Consider the following 25,770-nt stretch of genomic DNA (forward strand, 5'->3'; position numbering starts at 1 on the left):
TTACAAACACGTAGCATTGTAATAGAGTAAAAAAAATAGGTATATAATGGGAAACTGACCCATATATTGCCCAAGACTTAGAACAGTGGGACTTAGGTGTAGTTACCGTGTTATTCACGCTATTCACGATAACGTTGTCTTTGATCGAACGTATATGAAAATGATCAGATTAATTTACTGTTCATAAGGCTGGTCGCTCCACTCCTCATATGCTACTATTGCTATCCCCTCGGTTACACCAGAGAATGTAAGGATACGTTAACCATTTTAAGAAATGAAATAAATTTGGTTGTTACTTCCGTTCTTGTACAAAAACCACATTCAGATTCTTCAGATATATGTTCGCTTATCACATGAATAAATAGGTTCATAATTCCGCTGTAGCGTTTTCCTCAACTAGTTGATTTTTGCTGCAACTGCTGTTGAATTAGGCGAATAATAACCCTAGAGGTTCATCCAGGCGTAAATGCAGTTGTGGTGTCAGGTGGAACGGTCTTTAATGCCGACATATTAACTTGACGGTATGCTATATATGCAAAATTGTACTAATCCTGATAAGCTTAAAACCTGAAACTACCGCAAAACATTAGTAAGGCAAAAAATATAAATCGCCCTTCTAGCTCCCATGATTTTTCAGTAAGGGATACCTCAGTAATAATTGGTATTATACATCATGACATCTGAGGCTGGGGGTAATTAAAGCAGCTAAGGTGTCCTCATTTCTTAGTAGTGCAACCCCGTGAGCAAACTCTGTTTTTTATTCATTTTGTGACGCTACCAATTCAGTTTGTAGTTTCTGATTACCTTAGAACTCTGAAGTAGCGGCTGAATAATAAGAAGAAAATATTTTTATAAGGTCTCATCTATATTTGTTAGTAGATATATCTCTAAATCTCAATATCTCTTGGAAGAGTTTCTAGGACTCCTTGCGATGCTAAACATCGCTAGTTAAGAGCGTGTTCTTTAAGCACTTCTACTGCAGCTTACCTATTCAAAACGTGATAGGGACTTTCACATTCGAAGACATGGAAATACAAGTTTAGTATATGTTTTCGGCAAACAAAGCAGCGAACTTGAGCTAAGATAAGAGTGGGTAAAGGGATAAATTCTGCATGAATCCCTAGGCAAATCTTTGGGGAAAACGTTGAATTGGAGACACTAGACGTAATAAATGATGATTTTCTTCCATAAACAGAGGACAAAAACTTGATCAATAACTTTAAAACCCAATGAATCATTTAGTTGAAAAGGAAAAACAAACCAGAAGGATCGAATTTCATAAAATCAAACAGAATCGATTGCATCCGAAGGAAACGCGCTGAAGAAAGCACAAAATTTCCCACAAACGAAAAACAACATAGAAAGGGTACAAACGTGGGTAAACAATGAAAAGATTTTTATGAATAAAGCGGGACGTGGTGAGAAAGATGAAGTATTTTTTGGGAGAAAGAAAGATCTCAATATTGATGTTTGGGAAGGAAGTTGTCAGCCTGTTGGAAGGAATATCGAAAATGCGCGTTCCATCATAAAAGTACCAGCTAAACAGAAAATCGCAAGAAGTGAAAACATTTAACCATTCTTTAACTTTCGGGCCAGATGACGCCAGAATATACATAATATAGGTTTGCATTTTGAATCTAAAACCGACACACATAGCATTAGGGAATATGACATACATTCTTATAATCGCTTGTTGAAATTTAAAATTGCATTCATTTGGGAGTGGAATAGAGGATGAAGTGGTTCTGTGGAGTTTTACCCGTCAATCCCCTTCTTCTCTCTCCAATCTTGCGCTCCTGCCTAAGCTTCTTATGGATGACTGTTATCGTTCCATGATGATATCAGGTGTAAAATATTCACCCAATTCGGTCTTCTGAACTGCGAACCTTCAATATCGGAATAAGACTTTTTCTGCCTCCTTTATAACGGAGTGCATTTAGGCGATTTTCTCCTTTTAACTTTCTTTTCCACCACATCTGGCCACATTGGGGCTACATATAGTAACATTTAGTTGACCACCTTAGTAGTAATTAAGCAACGGCTCTGCTTTTGGTCACTTATATTTGGTAGCATTATAGCAATCGGGGCTTTCCTGTTATATGTGCGTCGCGTTGTATTGTTTATGTAGTTGTTGTTCTTTCATAAACTTCAGATCTTAAGGTACCCTTACTAGAATCCACGATTTCAGAACTCCACAAAATGTTTTATGCTCGTTTGTTGACACCAATTCACCTTCGCATATACGTCTCATATGCGCGCCGTAACTTTTTACCGTCATCGGAAGTCTTAACATATCTATTGTTCTTTGTAGTAACATCTATTTGAAATCTCTTCGTCAACCTTGTTGACTGCCCGCTTTACAACTGCCTTCCGTCCAGGACCAATTTATTTTTTAACATTACTTGATTTAATCAATTATGGCCTGAAGGTCACTGTATGTGTAGCCATTAAAGGCCCCTAGTTCAAGTTTCGCTCCCAAATGTGTCATCTATCATCGATCTAATTTGCCGCCTTCGAAAGAGTTCACGCATCTAATGTTTGCAAACACATTGTTCTGAAGAAAAAGAACTTCAAATAATATGCGTCTTCTTGCATTCGTTTGATGTCGACCCTGTTCTCCAGCCCATGCGTTTGAATAACCAAAGATAAAAGGGCCACGATGTGTCATGACTAGTTTTTCCGCGAATGGTTTAAACTCCGGTACCGAAGATTTGGTGTCGCATAGCAGCTGCAAATGGATATGTCACCTTTTTTTCGCTCCCGTCTTTACCCTCGTTCTCTGCGTAAGCAATGCTCAAGTCGATTTTTTTCTCGAGTACACTCTGATACAGTAGGTACTGTGCCGCTTGTTAATAGTTCAAGTTTACCTGTAGGAACCTCATTTGTGCCTAGTGGACGCTATCAATGTCACTTATTTGCCTACAGAGCACGGTTGTTCCTTAAAGATGTGAGCTTTCCACATTTGCGGCACAGCTTGGGTCTGTTTTGGGGCACTTGTCACACCTAATGCATCCTTTAAGTGATATTCATTCTCTTAGTCGATCCTGACTTAGTCGTGTTAGACATTTCGAGGCAGATAGTGTACAGCTATCCTTAGCCGTAAAATGCCTGTATCCATACTGAATCATTTCTATGTAGTTTTACGGATCTCCGGAGTTTCCTTTCTAGCTGCTATACTTTAGATTGCTGATGATGATGCAGTTTCTGTGGGTTTTGGGCTTTCATAAAATTATCTTTAGTCCATCATGTACTTCAAGATATGCAATCCTAATGACAAGTACTTGGTCTTTAATTGCATGGTGCCTATTATGTAGAGCATGACATACTCTATAAGATTTCTAATCATTCCTAAATGGATTACTTGTACAGTTTACCAGCTGTGTTAGTGAAAACCTTATTGAAGGTCACGATACCTTCTCAAGTCGCTCTTGCCGCGATGCATCACTGCAGGTTATGTGGTACCATGGGAAGAGGCATAGCGCTCAAATAGCATATACTTTAAAATAATTTTGGAGGGTGTGCTCCCGGCCCGATTATTTACGTTTGTTAGATACGTTTCGCTTCCATTCGAATGTATATATACCAGTACCGTTGTGCCAGTGACGACGGGGCGCTGATTATGGTCTCCAAATCAATCCGTGACTGAAGAGGATAGTTGGATTATGCATACACCGCAAGTACCCATGTTAAACTCCAAAGATCTTCATGTTCCATTGAAACATTTTACTTTTTGAGAGAGTACAAACATGCAGACTTTGAGTTAGGATTCAATTCATTCCTTTTCTAATAGAGCAGGTTAGATGGTTATACACCCTTTCGGGTAAGGGACTTTTCTACAATTTTTTAAATAATTCGGGAACTCAAATCTCGGCGCATCAGGTATGAAAGGTTGTGTGTATTTTATATGTAAAAATATTTCGTTGCACGTCAGTTCCATTTATACGTTGCTAGCAGGCATGGTGTATATAAATGAAAAATGTCGAAGTTGAAGTGAATAGTTTGTAGCAGCGTCATACTAAGCGGAAATGGGAACCTTGAACTACTATAACTTTGTTAATAAGGGTAGGATTTTCTTCACTCTTTCCTTTACCGTCCTCCTATAATTTCATAATATATGTGTTTATAATGAGTCGGGAGGTAGCTTTCTGGAAAATTGTGAAAATGTAATAATACACCATTAGTAACTTTATATATAATTTTGGAATGGGATGTATTTTCAAGTCCAAGTTTTACAAAGGGGCACTACCGTGATTTTTCCGGATTTTTCGGATGAGTGGTCTCTGAGAATGGGTACTGTCTCACCCTTGTATTTTGCAGCGCCTTTCTCCCAATCTTCAGATTAGTAAAAAATGTAATCTCTGTTTCATACTAGTCGAAATAGTTTGTTTTCTATTCCACACTATTATATTCGGAGGTACAAAAATTCTTATCATTGTATGTGGACGTCCACCCCCTTAAACTCTACATAACATCAAAAATTTCGTCTTGGTTTTCGGTAAAAATATGTGGAGCAGACAGACAGACAGTCAACTGATTTTAATGAGGTTTTATTTTGACATAAAATCTTAGCAAATCGAGAAACCGAAAACTAGACGCTTCAGGTATGAAAGATTTTGTGTTTCTCTATGTGAGGATTGACGAGTGCATAGGAGTTTCGCGTGTACATAGTTAAAAAATCGATCCCCCTCTACTTTTTAAAAAACCATTAACACAAATAATTTGATCTGGAAAGCCCTGCATTTATAACAGCCAACCTCATACGATGCACATTAGGAATTCAATACTATCAGTAAATGTGAAGAAATTAACCTGCGACAGATAGAAATAAGTCGGAGTACCGGAAGCTGTGGTTCGGGGATAAAGGTTTTGTGTTCATCTTATATGAGAAACTTTCTGCTCACATTTCTCCATTCATTTATAGCTAAAAGCTCAAAATATTATTTCATAATATGAGTGTATATTACTGACATAGATATGAAGCTTACCCTAAACAAACAAACATTGCGTGTTACCCAATACTGTTTATATAGATACATGCACCTGTATAAATTAATCGTACGCATATTTCCAGTTTACTTCGTGCATAAAAGCATACATGTGAGCATATTCAGTATGTATATTGAATACGGCTAATTTACTGTATATATGTATCTATGTGAATTAGGTACTACCCCAAAGCGTCATTATCATATACATTTAAATGCATACATATGTCTGTCTCGAGTAAATGATTAGAAATGTTTCCCTGCCACCCCCCTTCATATGAGCTCACTTATGTTATGATGACGTTATACACGTTTCTGAGTGCACGAAATTCACATAAAATGTGAAAGTTTCACCTTCTATAACTTTGTTAACACCGGTTATGCCAAATTTTGCACTTCTAACTTGATCTTTAGGGGGAATCTCCGGCTAAATTTATAAAATATGTAAATATACTATTACTATCATTGTTTGTACAGATTTCGGAACGGAATGAATTTTGAAGCCCAGATTTCATTTAGATACACCGCTATGATTTTTTTCAGATTTTTCGTTTGGATAGGTTTTGAGAATGAGACTTTTCACATATTGTGAGGGCTATATTTTGAGCCCTCACTACCCTACGTTTCACTCGATATCAAATATGGAAAAAGTACTAACTGAGTCTGATACCCCACATCGCCATATTCCGTGAAAATGGCACCCATCCTCCTTAAACTCAACGCAAAATAGCGCCACTAATGTATGTAAAGGAATTCTTAGACCACACATTCCCACCAAATTTCGTAACAATCGGTCCATCCGTTTCCAAATCAAATCGATCCTAATAAGGTTTTGTTTCACAAAAAAATTTAAAAAAGACTGGTAAGAAGTGGATTCCTCATGAAGGAAATTTTAATATTTCACTGAAACGTCAGTTATTCTCGTTAATTATGACGTCATTATCTTATTTGCATGGCCTATGATCCAGTAAATTTGTGCGAAATAGAAAAGTTTCAACTTTGACACTAACAGCCGGATTTTCATGAAACTTGGCCGGTGTATGCGTACTGTCATACTGATACAAAAGTTGGTACTCCTAGGATGGTGGGGGGTTCAGCCAATTCTATAAGTTTATAATATACTATTAATAAGTTTATTTGAGCAGATATCAGATTGGTACGTATTTTGAGATCCAGATTTCACGTACTATCCTGATTTTTTCCGGATTTGGGGATTTTCCGAAAATGAGTCCTATGCCACTTTATGTGTGCACATTTTGACCCCTTGCTCGCGCACTTTGAAATTCACGTCAAAACTAATATCTGATTAGAAAGTACTAATCGAGACCTTTCATTTAATACCCAATATATATCCGGTGAATAAAATTTTTACATCCCCAGTTTGCATTTGCGTAAGTTTGTGTCACTCACTGTATGCATGAGATTTCATAGTTCGCCCCGTTCACTAAATTTCGTTACGATCGGTTTAGATGTTTTGGAGAAAAGTGCATGTGGCAGACAGTCAAACAGACAGGCAGAGAGACAGCGAAACGATTTAAATAAGGTTTCGTTCTATACAAAACTGGTACTTCTAGGACGAACTTAAAGGAGGTTAAAGGAGTCAATTTCCAAAAATTGGTAATATACTATTAGTAATGATAATCGTTAGCGCAACAATCCAATTGGATCAGGGCCTTAAGTGTGTTAGATCATTTCATTCAAGACCATAACGGTACACTACAGGATTATAATACCCCATACGAGGCAATGTGGCCAATATTGCGCCAACTCGAGATTATTACCCTGATTTCTGTCTCAGGTACTCATTCACAGCTGATTCGAGTGGTATCCGACGTCAAATCACGATACAAATCCCACTGTCACCAGTGAGATGTGAACCCCGACAGCTTTGTTGGCTAACCACTCAGGTATCCGGACAGTATACTATTAGTAAGTTTATTTGAGCAGATATTGGAATGGTACGTATTTTGAGGCCTAGGTTTCATATAGACGGACCATCCTGATCTTTTTAGGATTTTTGGGTTGGGGACTTTCCGAAAATGAGTCTCACTATAAGTATGACCCCGTATTTGCGCACTTTACAATTAATTTCAAAACTAATATCAGGTTCGGTAAGTAATAATCGAGACCTTTCATTTGATACCCCATAGGACTATATTCGATGAACAAATTCTTACATTCCTCTTTTGCATGTATAGGGAGCCCTTTTTAAATTCCACCTAAATTTATTTCACTCACTGCGTGCCTGGGATTTCATAGTTCCCAACTGTCCACCGAATTTCGTTGGGATCGGTTTATCCGTTTTGCAGAAAAGTACGTGTGGCAGATTTTAATAAGTTTTTGTTTTACACAAACGCTTACAAATGAGTTCCGTTTATATTCAATATATCCTCCTCAAATCTATGTCGCACCATTTCTTTTGAGATTACTTTTGTAATGAGTTTGTGAATTAAAATTTCCTTATCAGATGTAGCAAGAGGTGGTTCCTACTCTACATAAATAAAATATATTTTGTTATGTTGACACAATAGCGTTCTTTTCCTTCTTCTTCTTCTCTTAGTCTAATCTTGCACACTCGCATCTTCTATTCCCTTATATGATACTATTAACCTGTTTCCCGTTTCTGTTTTCATTTTATCTCTCACCCTGTTGGGTACCTTGCTGATGATGATTTTGTTTTTGTCGTTTCCCATTTACTTTATTGAAATTTTTTCCTTGCCTCATTTCATTGTCTGTGTTGCCTTAAATTGCTAAATGTTAGTTTACTTTTTTTCTTTTACAGTTACAAAACTATTAGTCGTCTTTTCCCCATTTAGTTCACTTATTTACATTAGCTTACAACCGTTTACCTTCGTGACCTGTTGTTTCTTTATCACTGACTTATCGTAAATAATTATTCCAGTTCTAATTAAATCCGGAGAGATTTATAAAGTGAGTGATGGTTAGCATCTTGAAGATGTAGATATTGTGGAGAGGGCGTTTGGCATAAACCACGGGAGATAGTAGAACGATCAGCATTGCATTTTTGGCATTGTAAATGTAAGTTCCAGAGTAATTGGTGTTGATTTTCTCGAAACTGAGTGGAAGCGAATGAAAGTGTAGGTGCCAAGGATATGAGTTTGTTGTTAGAAGCAGTGAGTTCAATGACGAAGATAATTGCGACTATGAAATGGGACCTTTATTAATATTAGAAATGAAAAAAGTTAAAGCACATTGAGCAGTGATAATTGTTGTCCTTGTTCATATAATTTACTGTGACAGTGAAAGAAAAGAAAACCAAAAGCGGAAACTGCATGCCGGATACTGTGAAATTACAAGGAAATTGGAAACTCATTTACATAATTAAAAGAAACAAAGGAAAAAGTAACCTCGATCAAACGTGTTCATTTGATATTGGAGTAGACGTGGACAAAGCAATTCGGACATTCCTAGTTAACCTCCTGCAACTAGATATATTTGTAGATACGAGTTACTGACATGGCTATCTGCAAATTGACACCTGTATTTAAAAAAGCTCAGAGTCATTAGCTTTTCTTCTTCACTATTCAGAGAATTATTAAGGCAAAGAGCTAGGAAATAAAATCAGGGAACATTCCACCTTATGCAGCGATCAGAAAACAAGATTACTTTCCGACAATTGGTTTCTTTTTAAAGTTTTGTGTGAAAAAAAACCTATTAGAATTGAGACGATGTCTGTCTGTCTGTCTGTCTGTCACACCCGATTTATTCGGAAACGGCTGGGCCAATTGTCACGGAAATTGTTTTTTAGTCATTTGTATATGAATATCAATTACTCCAGACAGGCACGTTTGTATTTAGGTATATAGTATAATATATGCGTGCTAGTAAAGTTTGCGGGTAGTGTCTAATTCAGATAGACATATTTGTACATTAAACCAGCCGTATTTAATATACGTACTATATATGTACATATGTATGCTTTTCTGCACGAAATAAATCGGAAATATAGGTACGATCAATTTATATACGTGCATATATATGTACAGCATTCGGAAATGTTTATTTAGGATGAGGATAATATCTACGGCTGTAATATGTACGTATATCTTGTAGTTTGGAAAAGAATGAATGAATGAATGAATGAATGAATGAATGATGAAGGAATATGTTGGATTTATAGCTATATATGGATAGAAAAATGCGCGTTGAACTTTTTTACATATGATGAACACAAAACCTTTATACCCAAAGCGCGAACTTTTGGTATTCCGACTTGTTTTTCTTCTTCTATCGGCAATTCTTAAATTTGTAAGTTACGTAAGCAATCATTACCCTAATCCCTAGATCTAAGGCTGGGCGCGATAGAGCTGAACTCGATGATAAGTTGATGCAACTCATTTTGCCTACCGCACTTTTGTAATATCCGATGGTCTCGCGACATGTGAATCAACTTTGCTTTATATTGGTATACCTCTGGCTATCATCGAGACAACATTTGGATGGTGGACGGCGAGGATGGTGAATTGCACCGCTACCAGAATTGGAGGCAAGTGAGATCTGCAATTGAGCGGAGTCATGCTAATGGAGACAAAAGCCTTCGAGTAGCCAGGGACAGTGGCCTTGCGTTCAATCTGTTCGGAAGTCGATGGTCCTTGGATAAAGTGTTTTATATTTCGGATATAGCTTGATGTGAATCAGATAAAACAAAATGGTGAACTGATATTTCGGGAAGAATTTCAAGCATACTTGCATAACAACTGTTTGCTCGCCTCAGCACCTAAGAACAACATTGGCTCATTGAACCCTATCAATGAGCCAACGACAAATGTTATTTATTTATTAGCCACTTTGCCATGAACCGACAAGTAAGCGATAGTCCGTGATCCTCGAAGGAAACACACCGATGCCATAACCTAAACAAGCCGAAAACTAGAAGTTGGGCGATGGTCTGGTGCCAAGAGCTGCGACGTTCAACGCGAATGTGGTAAAAATGGCTATAAACTTCTCTATTTTGGTAGCCCACACACTCAATACGGTGTTGGCATTGCCTCCTGTGATGCCATTAAAGAAGTCGAACGATTTGATGATCGGCTGATGAAGCTCAGCTGATCACACTATTCACTTCTTCACCGCATACGCAACACAGACAGGTCGTCCTGATGCCGAGAAAGATGCCTCTCGATGAAAAGACTTGTAACGTGCCTGCTGATGACTATATCATCATTGCCGGCGACCTTGATGGTCAAGCTTTGTACTGATGAAGGGGGTAAGTTGCTCCTGAAATATATATATATACTATAAAATAAAATTGTAGTTTGGAGTAGGCTACTGGTCTATTAATTCTAGACTTAACTACAAATGGAAGACAATATCTAACCTCTTATTAAAATATCGGCGAGTTGGAGGTCCCGCCAACTGAAGACGACGGATGAATTAATAAAACCACCACCATAGAAGAAAAGGTGCGTGCAATTCGTCTGCTTGAAAACCATAAGTCCCCAGGAGCCAATGGAATTACCGCCGAATTAGTTAAATATGGAGAGGTGGTTCATCAACTGAATTAATGCCTGACGACTGGCAACGAGGCATTATCTGCCCCCTACATAAACCAGAATATCGGCGAGTTGGAGGTCCCGCCAACTCAAGACGACAGACAAATACTGCCACCACCAAGTATAGAAGAAACAGTTTGTGCAATTCATCGGCTTAAAAATCATAGGTCGCCAGGTGCCGATGGAATTGCAGCCGAATTTGTTAAATGTGGAGGCGACCAATTACACCAAGTGATTCACCAACTTGTGCTCAGAGTGTGGGACAGCGAATCAATGCCTGACCACTTGCAAAGAGGCATTATTTGTCTGATACATAAAAAGGGAGATATCACCCAGTGCGGCAATTATAGAGGTATCACGTTGCTGAGTACCCTCTATAAGATAATCTCCGCTATATTGCTAGGCCGGATAGCGCCATATGCCCAAAACATCATTGGCCATACCAAAGAGACTTCACTCCAAGTAAATCAGCAACAGATCAGACATTCTCTCTTTGGCAAGCAATGGAATAACTGTTGGAATATGGCCATCAGTTGCACCACCTTTTCATCGACTTCTTAGCATCGTCAGGTATTTGCGAGAACTATAAGCTACTTACTACAAAACCTTTTTTGCGTTTTGCGGACTTTTTCGCATCAGCTCTTATTCCAGGATGAATATTTTAGTACTAGAGATAGTTATCTTAGTTATTTTAGAAGACTAATCCATAACGCGTTATTAGTTATTTTATTTTTTATTAAATAATCTATAAAGTTAAATGGCGGAATGCTGCCGAATTACCTGGAAATCAACACCGAGGACTTCAGAGAAAGTTACCATTAACCGGGCGTAAAATCGGTTGTAGCTTAGCGTCGGCAGCATACAAAAATATACTCAGAAAACTTGATCAAACGTTAACACAGGACGAGGCACACACGAAACCTTCCGATCAAATCTGGTATCTGATATTTGCAAGTGTATTGAATTTGACCCTGCAAGCTAATATTCACCGAGTTGCAAAATGTTCCTCCCTCCCTTCGCACGAGGCGTTTTCTTCAAAGCTACAAGCACACTTCCTTCCTGTCGAAACGCTGACGAAGTGAGAAGTCGTTAGTTTGAACGGTGAAATATACCCTAACGGTGCCTACAGATAATTATTTTTATGGTCCTCCCCCTCACACTAATTCACATGCAGTATTTTAACGCTTTTTGACAGCTCCTTTATCTTGAAAAGAATTTCGATTATTATATATATATATTATATTATTATAATAATAATAATCGTTGGCGCAACAATCCATATTGGATCAGGGCCTTGAAGTGTGTTAGAGCATTTCATTTAAGACCGTAACGGTACACAGTAGACTGTAGGAGGCAATGTGGTCAACATTGCGCTCGCCCGAGATTACTACCCTGATTTGACTCAGGTACTCATTCACAGCTGAGTCGACTGGTATCCGACGTTAAGTCACGATACAAATCCCACTGCCACCAGTGAGATTTGAACCGCAGCCTTCAGTATGACCCAGTGCTCTAACCACTGAGCTATTCGGATACTATATTATTATACCCCTCGAAATTGTCTATGATTTTTGATTTTTCTGATTGAAAATTCGAAAATAAAAACCCGATCGAGCCACTTGTTTTTCCCAATAACTTTTTGCTTCCTGGGACCAATTACTTGCATTTTTGTAGGTCATAAAGCAGTTATATAAAACGGAGGAACTTTCGACTGTCATTCACAATGACCAAAGGGTAGGCTACGCTTACCTACATGCATATATTGCTGTATGCGTTAACAACCTCATTGCAACACATAAACAAATGCTTCCTTATTGTCGGTGTCGATGCGCTGCATAAAAATGTACTGAATTGCGTGCTAGTAGGTAGAGACACGTAGCATTGTGATGCAAATTATACACAAAATGCAAGTCAATGATTATTTTAATGGTTTCAAATAAATAACTACATGATGATTTAAAAGGATTTAGGGATGTGGGGAAATCTTAAGATCGGAGGGATTTGATTAGAAGTGGTTCCTTAGACACTTCCTAACTTCTGCCCTGGGAGCAGCGTGACTGAAAATGCCTGCAAGCTGTAATCGTTCCTTTATGTATATATAATCGCAAATACCGCATGGATGCGAATTACATAGAGTGTGAAAACCGATTTCTTTGAGGCCTAAACTTGGCTAAAGTAAAAAAGTCCGTGGACTGGGAGTAAATTTCTTCCTGATTGATCGGTTCATCTTCAAATGATGCGGATTCAAGACTCTCCTAATCCTTAAACAAAGTCGTTAACGGTTCGGGAGAAGGAAACAAAGAAATATGCTTTCAGAAATATGGAAGCTACAACTTCAGCTGTTAATTGTCTGCTAATAATTAGTTTTTTAAGAAGATTTGTTTTTTCTGTTCCTGAATTGCACGTGTTCAGACTTCCAGGATATCTTGCGGAAAATTATACCTATCCACCAATATAAATGCTCGTTGCAATATTTTTTTTCTCTGAACCTAACCACTCCGGGTATCAAATAAATTGTTAGGGATGATATGGGGAGTTTTGAAGGAAATTGTACTATTACTAATTTTTTTTTTTTTTTTTTTTTACAGAGAAACATTTTTTTTTTACAACAAGAATTAGACCTTTTGGTCTCTAGCCTGTAGTGTGGCGAATCTTAATACTAAAATAGAATATTCTCACTCTATCAAGCCAGTGTTTGAAAAGAGTTATTTTGTTCAAGTCTTATTATAAATTTATAGCTAAGCGCTTATAACTAATACAATTAATCTTTTTAATAACTAATATAATTAGCCTTTTTATTCTAATCTCAGATTTAGATTTGGAACCAATTCGTAGGGAATTTCTTAAGGTTGAAGGGTTCAGGAAAGGATTGCTATGTAGTTTATGTCTATAGTCAGACTTTTTCGGTGTATCTTTTTTTTTTTTTTGATGCTGCGTCTGTAGTCCTTATACAGTTGGTACGCAAAGGAGCACCCTACTGTTGCAGTGAGGATGATGAGAATAGTTTCAATTCTTTCTGATTGTACGTCGACCGTGTCTACTATGATTGTGTTCGTCACCTCCCCGGTATTATCAACGTGCTTATCTTGAGTATTTCCCATATTACTGGTTTGGTTAAACGGAAAAGAGTACTATAAGAAAATTGATGAGTGTGGCGGGTTTTTTATTATTACTAATTAAAACATAATAAGTCACATTCGTCTATTTCCAATCAATTCAGGCAACATTCATATGTGTGTAAACGGAATCGTCGTATAATGAAACATTTTCATATAAGAAATATACAAAACCTCTCATGTCTGAAGTGCGACCTTTCCTTAACATTCTATCCATAATTAAAGTATTATAACTTCGGAATCGGGAACTTCTAAATTTATGTTTTATTTTTTTCTCTTTTAGGGTCGCATTTCGTCAAAGTACCCCAAGACTACCAGTGAAGAGATTAAAGGAGTTGGTTGTAAGTATCAGCTATTTTCTATCAACGAGTCTATTTATTATACAATTATGCTTTGAATTTTATTTTTATTTTTATTTATTTGAGAGCGGCGTTTATATACATTTGCTTCCTTTAGTTATTATGAGAGCGGAAACGATGGTTTTACTGTCTCCTCGAGCTTCTAGCACGCGTGATTTTTCCAAAAACATATACATAAATCCATTTTCTGGAAATTCATTGGAAATGGGAAATCCCCGGTAACAGTGTAGATAGTAGGTATTCGTTTTCTTCTACTTTGATTTTTGTCCTGTTCACTTCTGGGGTTCGCTACGGTTTTTTACCTAGGCGTAGTCGAGCGATTTTCAGATCATTGTCTATCATATCAAACCATCGCTGTTTCAGTGGGCTTCCACAGTACTTGCATCTCACTCATCAGATGGCAGGCATACTGAGTAACCTGCCAGAGAATGTAGATGAACACTGGACTGGATACGAATCCAACTGTCCATCAAAGCAGAAGAGAAATCATTTTGACTATCAATGCACTCAAATGAAATGGAGCAGCTAGGCTTGATGGTCTCCCAGCCGATTTATTTATCGCTGCATTTGCAATCACCTCGAATCTGCTACCTGCATGGGAATTGTGGAATCCGAGAAATTTTGGGAATCCGAGATCTTTCCCAGAGAGAGGAGGAATGAGATTGTCGTTAAGATTCCAAAGAAGGGCACCCGTTTTGAGTATGTCAATTGGAGGAGACCGATGCGGCTTTCTTTGATCCTGGAATGGATCAAAGAACATTAGAAGCTTGATCGACGGAGAGCAGGCTGGTTTACGCTCCAGACTCTACTGAGTAGACCACAGATCGCATAAATACTCTGCGGATCATTTCGGAACAGTATTTCTTCTTGTTATCGGTGATGACCTTTATGCTGCCTTGTCCGGAGGACGTGAATGAGTTCAATGGATGATGATCTTTTTCCTCAAGCACCTCGACTACACTGACGACAACTCTTCGCTGTCGCACCGAGTCATGAACCTCGGCCAAAGATTCCAAGATTTGGGGAGAGAGGCAAGTAGAATTAGACTCAGTCTAACGGGGGGCATCGAAGCAATCATCAATTTATATGTCTAGTAAGTGTGGTTTCTGCGGGCGGTGACACCGAACTGGGTGTTGCCCGAAGCATTAACCGTGCAAGATCCGCTTTGAATGCCTTGTATAAAATCTGCAAATGCAATTAGCTCAACACCAAGATCAAGCTGAGACTGTTCTGTGCTAGTGTTCTTTCTGTGTTGCTATATGGGAGTAACTAATGTATCGCCACTGCCACTCGAAAGTTTCAAGCCTTCGTGAACACCTGTCTGGTGGTGGCCTAACATGATTGCAAACGAAGAATTTGATCGGCGCACAAGCCTGACATTCGTTCGGGAGATGATGGGAAGACTAAAGTGCCAGTGGATAAGTCACACCTGATAGTAACATTGCTGGCTACGCCTTGTAGTGGAATCCACTCCCAAGGGCACTTGGCGCAGAACAATAGAAGAGGAGTATGGGCGTCCGAGGAAGTCGAGGCTGGAAGAGGAGGCGTGAGGAGATAAAACGCATTTCAGGTGAACCCGAACGACGACGCGTAGGTGTGATTTACGCACTGTACCCTGCAAAGATAGTAATGGCAACCTTGTACATGTATATAAGGAGGATAGGGCGAACGTTACAAGTTTAAACAGGTGAATGAATTGAAGTTATTAAATAAAAAGCTTTATTTCAAAGGTTTAGTGTAAAATAAAATCTTATTAAAATGAGTATACCGTCTGCCTGTCTGTCACTCAAACTTTTTTCGAAGGCGAGTTCACCGATTGACAGAAAATTTTTTTGACATATGAGAACTTTAAAATTCCATCCGTACAGCGGGTAATGTTAATTTTTTGTGGGGTTTAAAATTTATTTTCTGGAGATGTGCCTGTGTGAGGTATAAAATCAAAGTACTTTCATAAAAAGATCTTAATTTTGAAATAATGGGGAAGTGAGGAGTCAAAAAATTGCACAAATAATTCGCGCCTATATGAAATGTAGGTCGGAAAATTCATTCCATTCTGATATCTATTCTAATAAACTTGTTAATAATATATTACTTTTTTTTAAAAAAATTGGCCCGAAAAGTTTATTCTTGAGTATCTTAAAGAATATTCTGGCGCATAATACTAAGCTTGATGAAAATTTTGTCTTTAATAACCAAGACTTAACACGTCACAATTATCAATTTCGTACGAATTTATTGCATCCTAAATCATGAAAGTATAGTAGCTTGCTCTCCGGTTGTCCATCCATCTGTTGGTCCCTCATACTCACTTTCGAAGAAATTTCCCTGGACACGAAATCGGGCGGAAAGAGGGAAGCTGTGGACCTACATGGATGCAGTGAATGAGATCGTTCAGACAAGACGGGTGTATTTTTCCTCTAAACATAGACACGTGAAGCATCAGCTGAAACGTCTCGATCAGTACTATCCAGCAGATAAATCCAGACCTCAAACAAAAACTCCTACTACTATTGACAAAGTTGGCGAAAAAGGTGAAAATGATCCCCTTCGCGTAGATTAACCTAATCCATCATATGCACATACATAGAATGTCAGTATCATCATAGAACGTCAGCATATATATACACTACGACTTTGTACGGCGAGGTTCAATAAGCCCTCATTCCTATATAAAAATCCAAAAAAGGGAGTTAAGGTTCTTTACACAATAAAACCCAAAACCTTTAGTACCTCAGCGTTCAATTTCCAATTTCCGGACTCGTTTGCTTTATTTCCATTTTTATTTTTCTATATTTCAGTGATTTTTTGTGGTCGCCATCATTATAAGAAACCCACTGTGGCCCCAATGCCTATAAGACGCGTGAAGTTTTGTGCATAAAATAAAAGTTATTGAAATTTCAAATGTGATCTACCATATTCCTAAGCATGGCTAACACTGAGGTGCGTAAGACATGCTAACGGATTCTACAGTACAGCTGTACTTAACATATGTTAAGTGCTGGCGAACATGCTCATTCATTTTTCGTCACTCTCCTCTTTTAAGGGATAGTGCCAGCTTTTTGTGATTGTAGTTAAAGTCTAGTTGACCCAGATGACCAGATCATCTTGGGTATCCACGCTTCTACAGCAAACTGGGTAGCAAGCGACTGTCGACGGGTAATTTGTGAGAACTTGAACTTTGAACTTTCTAATGAGTGGATCTGAACGGATAAATTTCCCCAATTTTCGGAGGGTGTTATAGTTTGGACTTATGGTCAGTAAAAATATGATTAAAAATATCATCGACTGTGGAGTATTCTTCGTTGAGGTGGCCAAGCCACCGTTGTTTTGGCCGGCCTTTGGGTCGCTTACCATCGATTTCGATGTTCAGACCAAACTTTCCAAATGAATTCTCATTAGCGCGAATTACGTGACCATACCATCGAACTCGCCTCTTTCGCAATTTTTCCACAATCGCTGCAGATATTCCCATTTCGTATCTGATAACGGAGTGTTACGCCACTAGTCGAAAGCAACATTTTCGTCCCCATTACCGCAAGACGCCGTTTATTCTCTTTTATAGTCGGTCAACACTCAGAACCATAGAGAGTGACAGGACGGACGACATTGCGGTAAATTTTAGATTTGAAACGTTCGGTGATACTTCGATCACAAAGAACACCGGCTGTGGAACGCTATTACATCCAGGTTGCGTTAATGCGTGAAGCAATTTTATAACGCAATTCTCCATTGACTGAAAGCATTAACATGATATATTTAAATCACTCAGTTCTGGGCTGGTCACTGCCGCTGACGGTGATTGTGCCTGTTTCATGCGGATCTTTTGTCAAAAATTTTATTCAGATTCAATCTGAGACCGTGTTGCATGAGGCGATCATTCCATTTTTGGACAAATGTGGGAAGTAATATATTTCCTTACATAAAATGAAACTATATCGCTGTGTTACTCCTCTAAGTATGTTGATCGCTAGCGGCGGGGTAATCCACGACACATTTTGCGAATGTGGGACTATTGCATTTTTAATATAGGTTCCCTATTTCGTGCATTGTAGAGTCATTCACATATTGATTTGTACCTCAATTTCTTTCGCCTAAGGATTCCTCCATTCAAGGTTGGCAATTTATAACTATTACTCATTTCTACCAAAAACCGCTCTAGTTAGGAAATATCATCAAACCTGAACCATTCCAGGTATATGATTCCGATAGATAAAAGCATTTATTTTCGAATGAGTATACTACAAATTCAGCATAAAACCAACTACTATTAATTATTCCGACCGAAAAGAACAATTCTTTTATGCCATTACGACAAGGGAGTCTTACAATGGAGACGGTCGAATCGAAACCTTGAAAAAACCTGTATCCTAATTAATCCGTTTATTTCAGTGTTAGTTGCCCTTACCTGTTTGGTATCGTTTTCATAGCTAACGATGTATTCTTTTTCGATATATTTCTTGCTTAACCGGCTAATTTGTGGCTCACTATTCCTGTATTGAGATTCGAATTAAGAATTATATTGTGTAGCATCCATCGTTTGTGCTTTATTTCAATCTGCTGCTGGACTACTTCAGTTTCTCTTCTTTTGTTGGTAATGCCAGATCGTAAATCTGCTTCTCTAAATTGGTCGATCGATTTGAATATTTTCAGTTAGGAATACGAACTTACTATCAAGAATTTTGTAAGCATTGTATTGAATGTTGATTATGTTAGTAAACGCATGCATATAATAATTCAACACCACACAGCAACGAATTTATTTTGAAAATCAACAACTTTAAGCTGGAAACAAATATTTGCCCAATTTGAAGACTATCAACAAGAAAGGTATATTGAAGGATTAAATCTCCAAATTTTATCAATTACTATTCAACCAATTCCTATTTTCTGGTCAATCAATTTCAAATGTCCACTCATTAGTCCCATGCGAATTGCCCATTAACATTTCCATTATGCCCGAGTATAACAATGGAGAACGCTTTAAATTTGGACCGAATGTTGAGAAGCAGGCTAGAAAGCAAGGGAATTCGTTTATGGAATCTAGCTTCAATAAAGCGGCTTAAGTATAGTGGCCAGTTGTATTCCAGTTGGAACTCTAGTCAAACCTGTGGTTCATAGTTTGTCTACTTCTCTGAATATTTTCGTGTTACTATGATTATAATACAATGATGAGCAGTAGCGTTATGCACGTCTATAGGAAGTATCGCACTATGTCAGTTTATCGTATGATTTGTCATGGTGGGCACAGGGTTAAGTTAAACTTCTATGCTTGCCGCAAATATACTCTTATGTATTCACCAGTATCTCTGATATGATTCCGTGTTCATCCGGCGCTTGTAAGATAGAAGCTGATGAATCACTTTATGTAAAGCGTTATTCCCGCGCTATCCCGCTAGAATTAGAAATGACCTCGAGCTTATGGTACAGATTTGTATATTGTACATTGATTATTCGCTCTTTTAGGAAGAACTTCCTACAAGGCAGATGGCGACCTTACCGCTTGGAATAGCGAATGTCTCCTTTGTTCGAAGAAGGCAGGTAATTCACTTGTTCGTCGCTTTTTGACTGGTCTTCTGTTATTCAAAATTGGCGAAGGCGGCGATATACTTTACTCTGCCATGTTCTAGGGACTCGTTTATTCCTTTCTGTAATTATACACAACTTCCTCCATTGTCATGAGGCTATAGATCTCTCTCAAGTGATATGATTGAAATTTGGCCAAAATCATATGTATCAGCCTTAGTCTTCAGGGCAGACTACCGCCAACAGCCTAAAGGTACGAAGCACGCAAGCTCCATTTTTAGCCCACAAGTCAGTTATTGATAACCCGATGGTTGATCCTGCGTTTGGATCCCAGTCGTCATAGACCTTTTTGTTCGTCTTTTGTTTGTCTCACTACTGCGAGTCTATTATTTACAGAGCATTAAATGTGATGATAATGAGACTGAAACACATCCTTGCTAAAGATGGTCAGAAAATGTAACCAACAACAACGAAGAGACTGTGTTGGAAGAAGTGAAAAGGAGACATATATACAAATCACTTATCAGCTGATCTCTGAGAAGGTATGAATTATTCATCTTGGATATGAAAAACTCCTATTTTAGCTGGTCATTCTACAAACAATGGCCAAGTTGGATGTTAAGAGTTCGTAAATATCACAATCGTAAATCGGTAGTGTATCCACATGGATTGACGCTGTATCTTGATCAACGAAAAAATAAGCTACTTTTTTAATAAAACGATTGCTCATAAACCAGTTGTGAACGCGGTTTATATGGATATTTATATATGCCTTCAATAAACCTCATTTTGGGATATAGCGTGTCAACCACATAGATGTGACATCACTGTCGGTTCCGGAAAATGAGCTTCAATTCGCTTCATGATTATTTGAGAACTTTGCACTCCTCCTTTACTATTCTGCACTATGTAGTCCTCATTAGTCATCTTGGGCTCTCCGTTGTTGTCTCAGACCAGAAAATCCCGATTTCAAAGCGTAGTTATGGATTGATGAACGCTTGGAACTTTTTAGTAACGGTTGTGATAATTTTTCGTGTATTACACCAATACTGAAAGGTGTATTTAACGATCAAGCAAAGAGAAAGCATTCTCAACTTGATTTCAATGTTGAGAATTGAGAAAAGAGGATATAGTCTATTGAGACCCTGCACGTCTTTCGGCAATAGAAGCATGAAGAACGTTACCGGTAACTACATGAAAAAATATTGATGGCCAGATGTAACCCTGGCAGACTCCGCCTTCGATTTCAAATTCCTGTGAGATATTTCTTCGATGCAGCACGTAATAGTTGACACCATTATATATTGCTTTGAAAGAGGTATTAGTTTTGTTAGAATGCCCTTACTGCATAGAGCACGCCAGATACATTCCCTCTTCATATTCACAATATCGAAAGCTTTCTTAAAATCAATCAAGAAAAGGTGATCTAACTTTATACGCTTCTCCACAATACGAATGGTGTGAATATTGTCAGTGCAGCAGCATGCCACGCGGAAGACTGCATTCTGTCGATTAAGCTTTCAAGATGTTCCTTGATGCATTCAGTAAACCTAAAAATTCTTCCTCTGATCTCGACCAATGTCTTTCTAATTCCTTTATTTGTTTATAGGTATCCTAACTTCTCCTTTAATAGTTCCTAGTATAGCAGTATAATTAGTATAGTCCGGTATAGTGAAATGTATAGGAATTTGGTGTTATTTTCAGAAGTTCATTAAATACACTTTTCCTTTTGTTGCTGAAAATTCAATTGTGACTAAATTAATGATCTGAAAAATCTTTGATCAATATCATCAAAAGCATCAGTATATGATATGAATTTTTTTTTCCTCCGGTGAGGTAAGTTATGAATGGTTCATTCTTTCCTTCTTGCTTTGAAACTCTGCTACTTTGTCATGTTAAATTATATCTGGAAAAATGTCATTTCTTACTTTTTAATATTGTTGATCAAAGTTATCAAGATTTTCGGGAGATGTAAATAAATAAAAAGATATATGAGGGAAGGAGGAAGAATGGTGGAGAGGATCATTCACCTTATTTTTATCCTACAAGCAAAACGAATTGAATGTGTGAATCGTTTTTTGCCAGCGCGGAGAGTGAGCTCTACAACACCTTCACAAAAGCTGCACCGCAAGCTATAACAATGAACTGTTTTCGAACTCTGCTAATGGTACAATCTTTGTGCCCATTCAGGCTACTAACATTTATCACGAGCATTGTCCACCTACTTAGATAATCCAACTCAGCATTCCCTGAAATAGCAGGACCTACCTTGTCGACGTAGAGTCTACCTAGTTCGTTCGGATCAAGTTAACTGCCTACCTCACCAGTTGAATCTGTTTTCATCATTGCCTATACAATCATGACGTCATTTATATGAAGATGCCATCATGATACTAATGTCAGAATGTCCGTTCTCTTTGAGAAGATTTTCTGGAGGATCTTTTTCTTCAACGTGGTTAAAACTCGTTTTTATTTCGTATTTAGGCCCAAAGTTTCCGAAGATTACATGCAAATTGGCAAGATCATGATTTCATACAGCAAAAGCTTTAACTACATGGGGAGACATTTTAAGGCGAATAATTTTAATGGAATGAAGTAGGCTTTGGTTCTAACGATCATGCGTGATTTTGTCTATATTTTATCTGCTATTACTCTTGACCAAATACGTTTGAATCATTTTGCATCCTTGAAATTGTTTTTTCTTATCAGAAAGCGGCCAGCACATCGCGTCGCTAATCCTGCCGTAGACCAGCCATTGCATGAGCTTAATAAGAATGGTACCCCCCTATATTCTAGGATAATTTTTAAGGTTTTATCTTCCGTCACAAGCACTTTTCTCAGAAACAGTTAATCCTACTGATATAAAATTTGGTGGGAAGGTGGGAGCTCTGAACTCTCACGCATACAGTGAGTAACACCATTTTACGTTGGATTTAAGGGAGGGAGTCCCCATACATGCGAAAGCGGGGTATACATTTTTTTCACCAAATATAGTCTTGTGGGGTATCTGATGAATGATCTTAATTAGTACTGACACACAGCTCTCACATTGGTTGCTAAAGGGGGGAATGCGAGGGATGGAAAGTGATCATTTCACTTCCTTTGCACAGTTTTCCATTGGTACATAGGAAGAAAGCAAAATACTCCTTATATTACCAAACTCCAGGACATGTATACTTTCATCTTAACGACATAAACAGAGTGCTTATCCTAAACAAACACTGTCGCATTCTTTGGTTGGATAGGCTCCGAGAACGGGACCTGTTACATTTTTCGGGGGCTCATATTTTGTACCCTCACTTCCTTCTGTTTTAGCCAGTATCTGTTTCGAAAAGAGCTAATCAAGCCCTTTCACTTGATATCCCACATGCCCATATTTTATAAAAAAAATTTACATCCCCTTATCACATATATAAGGAGCAACCCTAAAACTCAACACAAACTGCCGCAATTTACTATATATAAATGACCACAAGCATTCACACAAAATTTCTTGGCAATAGGTTCAGCCACATCCTAACTAAATGAAAAGATTGTTTTTTAATTGAAAAACCCTATTGTTTTTATTAGCATTTCTTCGAGCGATACCTCGTTCGAACGGGGAGGCGTCCCGGATTCATGAAATGCAAGAATTTTCACTCTACAATGTCGGAAACGCAAGATATAGAGGAAAGCCGGCGGCCCGAGGGACTCCCCAAAATCGAGGAAAATTGAAAATTTCCACGACCCCCGGATCGCAAAAATTGGCAAAAATGCAAAATTGGCGGATTTCTTTGAGCGATACCTCGTTCGAACGGGGAGGCGGCCCGGATTCAGGAAATGCAAGAATTTGCACTCTACGATGTCGGAAACGCAAGATATAGCGGAAAAACGACGGGTCGAGGCACTCACCAAAATCGAGGAGAATTGAAAATTTCCACGATCCCCGGGTCGTAAAAATTGGCAAAAATGCAAAATCGATGGGTTTCTTCGAGGGATACCTTGTTCGAATGGGGAGGCGGCCCGGATTCAGGAAATGCAAGAATTTTCACTCTACGATGTCGAAAACGCAAGATATAGCGGAAAAACGACGGCTCGGTGGACTCCCCAAAATCGAGGAAAATTGAAAATTTCCACGACCCCCGGGTCGTATAAATTGGCAAAAATGCAAAATCGACGAATTTCTTCGAGGGATACCTTGTTCGAACGGGGAGGCGGACGGATTCAGAAAATGCAAGAATTTGCACTCTACGATGTCGGAAACGCGACATATAGCGGAAAAAGGACGGCACGAGGGACTCCCCAAAATTGAGGAAAATTGAAAATTTCCACGACCCCCGGGTCGTACAAATTGGCAAAAATGCAAAATCGACGCATTTCTTCGAGCGATACCTCGTTCGAACGGGGAGGCGGCCCGGATTCAGGAAATGCAAGAATTTGCACTCTACGATGTCGGAAACGCAAGATATAGCGGAAAAACGACGGGTCGAGGCACTCACCAAAATCGAGGAGAATTGAAAATTTCCACGATCCCCGGGTCGTAAAAATTGGCAAAAATGCAAAATCGATGGGTTTCTTCGAGGGATACCTTGTTCGAATGGGGAGGCGGCCCGGATTCAGGAAATGCAAGAATTTTCACTCTACGATGTCGAAAACGCAAGATATAGCGGAAAAACGACGGCTCGGTGGACTCCCCAAAATCGAGGAAAATTGAAAATTTCCACGACCCCCGGGTCGTATAAATTGGCAAAAATGCAAAATCGACGCATTTCTTCGAGGGATACCTTGTTCGAACGGGGAGGCGGACGGATTCAGGAAATGCAAGAATTTTCACTCTACGATGTCGGAAACGCAAGATATAGCGGAAAAACGGCGGCCCGAGGGACTGACCAAAATCGAGGAAAATTGAAAATTTCCACGACCCCCGGCTCGTAAAAATTGGCAAAAATGCAAAATCGATGGATTTTTGCGAGCAATACCTCGTTCGAACGGGGAGGCGACCCGCATTCAGGAAATGCAAGAATTTTCACTCTACGATGTCGGAAACGCAAGATATAGCGGAAAAACGACGGCACGAGGGATTCACCAAAATCCAGGAAAATTGAAAATTTCCACGACCCCCGGGTCGTAATAATTGGCAAAAATGAAAAATCGACGGATTTCTCCGAGCGATACCTCGTTTGAACGGGGAGGCGGCCCAGATTCAGGATATGCAAGAATTTTCAATCTACGATGACGGAAACGCAAGATATAGCGGAAAAGCGACGGCCCGAGGGACTGACCAAAATCGAGGAAAATTGAAAATTTCCACCACCCCCGGGTCGTAAAAATTGGCAAAAATGCAAAATCGACGGATTTCTTCGAGCGATACCTCGTTCGAACGGGGAGGCGACCCGGATTCAGGAAATGCAAGAATTTTCACTCTACGATGTCGGAAACGCAAGATATAGCGGAAAAACAACGGCCCGAGGGACTCAGAAAAATCCAGGAAAATTGAAAGTTTCCACGACCCCCGGGTCGTAAAAATTGGCAAAAATGAAAAATCGACGGATTTCTCCGAGCGATACCTCGTTTGAACGGGGAGGCGGCCCAGATTCAGAATATGCAAGAATTTTCAATCTACGATGACGGAAACGCAAGATATAGCGGAAAAGCGACGGCCCGAGGGACTCACCAAAATCGACGAAAATTGAAAATTTCCACCACCCCCGGGTCGTAAAAATTGGCAAAAATGCAAAATCGACGGATTTCTTCGAGCGATACCTCGTTCGAACGGGGAGGCGACCCGGATTCAGGAAATGCAAGAATTTTCACTCTACGATGTCGGAAACGCAAGATATAGCGGAAAAACAACGGCCCGAGGGACTCAGCAAAATCCAGGAAAATTGAAAGTTTCCACGACCCCCGGGTCGTAAAAATTGGCAAAAATGCAAAAGTGACGGATTTCTTCGAGCGATACCTCGTTCGAACGGGGAGGCGGCCCGGATTCAAGAAATGCAAGAATTTTCACTCTACGATGTCGGAAACGCAAGATATAGCGGAAAGCCGGCGGCCCGAGGGACTCCCCAAAATCGAGGAAGATTGAAAATTTCTACGACCCCCGGGTCGTAAAAATTGGCAAAAATGCAAAATCGACGGATTTCATTGAGCGATACCTCGTTCGAACAGGGAGGCGGCCTGGATTCAGGAAATGCAAGAATTTTCGCCCTACGATGTCGGAAACGCAAGATATAGCGGAAAGCCGGCGGCCCGAGGGACTCACCAAAATCGACGAAAATTGAAAGTTTCCACGACC

General features: G+C 39.0%; 2 protein-coding genes across 2 annotated transcripts in view; one reads left to right on the forward strand and one right to left on the reverse strand.

Annotated features, from left to right (window-relative positions):
* Positions 1 to 25,770, reverse strand: part of LOC119651000 — a 614,818-nt gene that overhangs the window by 281,448 nt on the left and 307,600 nt on the right. The gene's annotated exons all lie outside the window — the stretch shown is intronic.
* LOC119650999 (actin cytoskeleton-regulatory complex protein PAN1-like) overlaps positions 1 to 25,770 on the forward strand; it is a 375,349-nt gene that overhangs the window by 183,468 nt on the left and 166,111 nt on the right. The window contains exon 5 of the mRNA XM_038054284.1: positions 13,898 to 13,955. The gene's annotated coding sequence lies outside the window, so the exon portion shown is untranslated. The remainder of the gene's footprint in view (positions 1 to 13,897; positions 13,956 to 25,770) is intronic.

The sequence above is a fragment of the Hermetia illucens genome, chromosome 3, assembly GCF_905115235.1.
Source record: "Hermetia illucens chromosome 3, iHerIll2.2.curated.20191125, whole genome shotgun sequence".
Lineage (NCBI taxonomy): Eukaryota > Metazoa > Arthropoda > Insecta > Diptera > Stratiomyidae > Hermetia > Hermetia illucens.